The sequence below is a fragment of the Salvelinus fontinalis genome, chromosome 14, assembly GCF_029448725.1.
Source record: "Salvelinus fontinalis isolate EN_2023a chromosome 14, ASM2944872v1, whole genome shotgun sequence".
Classification (NCBI taxonomy): domain Eukaryota; kingdom Metazoa; phylum Chordata; class Actinopteri; order Salmoniformes; family Salmonidae; genus Salvelinus; species Salvelinus fontinalis.
In genome coordinates, this window is record NC_074678.1 from 39,980,820 (window position 1) to 39,986,819 (window position 6,000).

The following is a 6,000-nucleotide window of genomic DNA, read 5'->3' on the forward strand; positions in this document are numbered from 1 at the left end:
TAGGCAAGTCATTTAAGAACAAATTCTTATTTACAATGACGGCCTACACTGGACGATGCTGGGCCAATTGTGCGCCGCCCTATGGGACTCCCAATCACGGCCGGTTGTGATACAACCGGGATACGAACCAGGGTGTCTGTAGTGATGCCTTAAGCACTGAGATGCAGTGCCTTAGACCGCTGCACCACTCCAAAGATGACTCAAGTCTGTAATCGCTTTCAAAGGTGCTTCAAAAAAGTACTGTTTAAAGGGTCTGTATACTTATGTACATTTCTATAAATTTGCTAAATAAAAAAAAATAAGAAACTGTTTTTGCTTAGACATTATGGGGTATTGTGTGTCGATTGATGAGGAAAATATGTTTTTTTATGATTCTTTGGGACCATCAGGCGACGTCCTCACAACTGATACAATGAAATGTACTTGCAATGTTCCCATGAAATGTGTCTAGAACATTCATATCTTATATTCTGAGAAAATTGTAACCACATTCTAGATAAGTTCTGCTTGACATTAAGGGAATGTTCTCGTAACTTTAACACCAAAACAGGTTCTCAGAAGATTTTTGATAACATACAGTACATTCTGTTGGCAAGGGAAACTCACCCATGCTTTTAACATACAGTGTTTTCAACTTGCATATTTGACATACATGATTACATTGTACATGTTCATTTATACAGTAATTATTACTCAACATGTCCTCACCTGGGATTTTGAACTCCCAAACTCTTGGTTCACAGCATTCAGATCTTCCTGCTACGCCACCATGTCTGTGTCAATGATCATTGTTTAAGGGCTTTCTGTATAGATGTCTAATGTTGGTGGGGAATATTAACCTGTTTAAATAATACTCCTGAATCACTCTGGTCAATATACGTTTTTCTTGAGTATACTTTTTACAGAGCTGAAATTTACTTCAAAATGCATTCACTGTAATGCTTACATCTATGGAGCTGTTTCAGATTCACCCAGGTGCCTAGGGAGGAAGGGTGAGTTTTTTTGTGATAAGGGCCTAACTATACTGACACAATAAGAACGTTCCCTAGAGATATCCCTTATTGGGTTAGTGCTTAGGGTGTTCGTCATTGATGCTGGTGACTTGGGTTTGAGAACCACTAGCGGAGTCACCCTACTCTCACATTTTTAGCAATATACAGGTATGTTAGTGTCATTATTTGGCAACAGTTACAACACACCTATCTGACCTAATAAACATTTCTCATTGAAAAACGGTAATCAGTAGAATTCTAGATAGCTGAGCATCTCAAAGAGAAATCTCTTTCGTCTTTTTGAAATTCACAGCACTTACCCTGTAGAAAAAACGTGTGTCTGATAATGAAACACATCAGCTCTCGTCATTGCATTTCTATCTGTAACGTTCCTAATTTGTTGCCGAAACATGGCCCAGGGGGTATTGTTGCTTTTGATAGAAACATGGCCCAGGGGGTAGTGTTGCTTCTGATAGAAATATACGTAGAACATGGTTGCCGCAACTCTCAGAATATCATAAATGTGTATATTTACAGTAGAATGTCTGTATTTTCACCACATTTGCCAATTAAGCAATGATGATGCCAGTCATACCAAAGCAATACACAACACAGAGTTCCATCTCCAAGTTTTAATGTGGACAAATTGACAAATTGCAACAGAATCACTTGGGATCAGTGTTGTAGTCCAGCGGATAAGAACCAAATACACTTTACCCGAGATCGTTCCACTATATGATACAAGTATCAAACTTGGTACACTGATACCAGATAGGAACATTTTAAGGATTGCAAGCAGTCTGGGAAGCATGTCAGTCAACCAGGGCGACCATTTCAATAAAATGGCTACCATTTGGATATCCTGTTAGAATAAAATCATTCCAAACAATATCTTACTTTGTAATGTTATCTCCCCACTAAATACACCCCACAGATAATATAGACAATCATTCTGATCATAAAAGACTCTTAAGACCTTCATGGGGGTCATACTGACCATAATCCAGGGACTATGGGAAAATAATATTGACTTTGTGACAGAGCCACCAAATTTCACACACAGCTGGCGTATTTCTAAAGAAGTATTTTTGGCTATATTGTCATTTCTAATATGGCCACCAACCATCTGCATGAGGCCATATTGGGCAAGATTCACTTGGTCATATATTCATAAATTATTGGTACATACAGCCCAATGATGGCTTAAAATGTTTGAGGGGGTCTGGAAAACCTACTAAAATGACCTAAAGATGCCATATATACATATCCTTTAAACTTTTAGTTATAAAAATTCGTAAAAACACGTGCCAAATTATTTTGTAAATGTTTTCATGACTAGTTACACTAGATTACATGTGAACACTCAAAAAAGTAATATATTTGGGTGTTCCCTGCCCTGTACATGTCACTTTTGGTAAAATCCCATAGGAATGTACAGCAGAAAGACAGGTTACCCATTTTAACAAAATGCTTTTATGATGAGACCTTCCAGCCTTTACACAAAGTAAGTCATTTATTATACTCAGTGGTGTAGTGCAATTCTTTTGCTGCCAGAGTACAAAAATAAGGAAATTACACCATGTTTCTCAATCAACGCAGCCTGTTGAATAATATAATTTTATATGCATATAACAAAACATCCAAATGTAATGTCTGCCTACCCCTACACACATTGCCTTGAATAAATGTTTTTGTATTTTTGATACCATCAAACACCAAATTAGGCCTACCTCATTTCAAAATAAGTCATCATTACTGTCAATCGTGAATGATAATTCTTCTCATTTTACAAATGAAACGTCCAAGCTGCATCTGAATGCCAACCCTAACCATTTGATCTCACTCAGTTTCATGAAAATATGCATTTAGATCTTCTTTTGTGATGTGAGTAAATATTCTTTGAGTGGATTTCAGAGCACACGATACTAACAAACAGACTAGCCCACATGTATTGTTTTCATCAGAGCACATTTATCCTTAAATCGCATAAGAAATGATGTGGTGTTTTTGGTCTTACAGTAATGTTATAGTATGCTATTGTATTCAGACTGTTATGCAGAATACTAATTCATCATTAATTAAGTTATATTACGAGACATCGATTAGCCTCTCCAGAGCGCTCCGGCAGCACTACACACCTAACTATACTTCATTTTCAAAAATGCCCCCCAACCACCTGATGGGGCCATAATGGACATGACTCACATATCTCCATAAATAATTGGTACATACAACCCAATGATGGCTTAAAATGATTGAGGCGGTCGGAAGAGCAGAATAAAATGCCCCAAAGATGCCATATATACAGTGCTTTCGGAAAGTATTCAGACCCTTTGACTTTTTCCACATTTTGTTACATTACAGCCTTATTTTAAAATTGATTAAATCGTTTTTTCCCTCATCAATCTACACACAATACCTCATAATGATAAAGTGAAAACAGGTTTTTAGAATTTTTTGCAAAAATATTTCAAATATTCAGACTCTGCTATGAGACTCAAAATTGAGCTCAGGTGCATCCTGTTTCCATTGATCATCCTTGAGATGTTTTTACAACTTGATTGGAGTCCACCTGTGGTAAATTCAATTGATTGGACATGATTTGGAAATGCTCACATCTGTCTATATAAGGTCTGACAGTGCATGTCAGAGCAAAAACCAAGCCATGAGGTCGAAAGAATTGTCCGCAGAGCTCCGAGACAGGATTGTGTAGATGCACAGATCTGGGGAAGGGTGCCCACAAATTTGTGCAGCATTGAAGGTCCCCTACGGTAAAGCGTGATGGCAGCATCATGCGTTGGGGACGTTTTTTAGTGGCAGAGACTGGAACATTTTCTAAAAACTGTTTGTTTGTGTAGATTGATAAGGATATATATCCAGTACCAGTCAATTTTGGGTTGGAACCAAAAATCTCAAATTTGGACTCAGACCAAAGGACAGATTTCCATTGGTCAAATGTCCATTGCGCATGTATCTTGACCCAAGCAAGTCTCCTCTTCTTATTGGTGTCCTTTAGTAGTGGTTTCTTTGCAGCAATTTGACCATAAAGGTCTGATTCACGCAGTTTCCTCTGAACAGTTGATGTTGAGATGTGTCTGTTACTAGAACTCTGTGAAGCATTTATTTGGGCTGCAATTTCTGAGGTACAGTTAACTCTAATGAATTAATCCTCTGCAGCAAAGGTAACTCTGGGTCTTCCCTTCCTGTGGCGGTCCTCATGAGAGCCAGTTTCATCATAGCGCTTGATGGTTTTTGCGACTGCACTTGAAGAAACATTTAAAGTTCTTGAAATGTTCCTCATTGACTGACCTTCATGTCTTAAAGTAATGATGGACTGTCGTTTCTCTTTGCATATTTGAGCTGTTATTGTCATAATATGTCCACATTCTATCTATATAGATATGGTAGGAGTGTTATATTCTCCTACATTATTTTAAAATTTCTACAAATTTCAGTGTTTTCTTTCCAATGGTACCAATTATATGCATATCCTGGCTTCAGGGCCTGAGCAACAGGCAGTTTACTTTGGGCACGTCATTCAGGCGGAAATTGAGAAATAGGGGCCTAGCCCTAAGTTAAATGCAATTCAAAATGGCAATAATGACTAACATATACAGTGTATTCTGAGAACATGGCAACCATGTTTGGTGCAACGTTGATAGAATATTCTCCTAACCCACAGGAAACTGAACACCTGAGCCTACCAAACAAACTAAATGCCTTCTATGCTCAGTCAAGTAACACTGAGCCATGCACCACTGAGCCATGCATGAGAGCACCAGCTGTTCCGGACTACTGCGTGATCTCGCTCTTCGTAGCCGATGTAAGACCTTTGAACAGGTTAACATTCGCAAGGCCACAGGGCCAGACGGAATACCAGGATGCGTACTCAGAGCACGTGCTGACTAGCTGGCAAGTGTCTTCACTGACATTTTCAACGTATTGCTGACCCGGCTGTAATACCAACTTGCTTCAAGCAGACCACCATCCCCATGCCCAAGAACGCCAAGGTAACCTGCCTAAATGACTATTGCCCTGTAGCACTCACATCTAGAGCCATGAAAGACTGGTCAAGGTTCACATTAACACCATCACAGACACCCTGGACCCACTCCACACTGCTCTCACCCACTTGGACAAAAGGAATACCTATGTACTGTAAGAATGCTGTTCATTGACTACAGCTCAGGATTCAACATCTTAGTCCCTTCCAAGCTCATCGCCAAGCTCAGGACCCTGGGACTGAACACCTCCCTCTGCGACTGGATCCTGGAATTCCTGACGGGCTGTCCCCAGTGCGCCAAGTCTGGAACCAACAGGATCATGAATAACTCCTCCCCCAAAGCAATAAGACTGCTAAACAAGTCTGCTAAATAGCTCATCAAATGGCTACCCGGACTTCCTGCATTGACCCCCCCACTCTGGACTCTACCCACACTCTCACACATTCTTAGACTGACACACTACATATGCCCACACACACACACTTTCACTACTACTGCTCCACATGCTGCTGCTACAGCTCAGCTCATTATCTATCCTGTTGTCACTTTACCCTTACCTATATGTGCATAGCTACCTTGATTACCTTGTACCCCTGCACATCGACTCGATACTGGTACTCCCTGCACAGTATATAGCCAGTTATTCACTGTGTATTTATTAATCGTGTCACTATTTCTATTTATTTTATATTTAACTCATTATTGGTAAAGGACCCGTAAGTAAGCCTTTCCCTCTCTACACCGGTTGTTTACGAAGCAAGCGACAAATGATATTTGATTTGATTCAACCTAAATGTTCTTGCAAAAGTCTTATATAATGTATCTAGAACTTTATCTTATATCCTGAGAACATGGCAACCATGTTCTGTGTATGCTTGGTGGGACGCTGATTCAATACTCTCCTAACCCACAGAGAACTGGACTCATGGATGTCTTGCAACGTTCCCATGAATTGTCTAGAACAAGTTCTGAGAACAAAGTAGCCACTTTCTGTGTAACTCTAT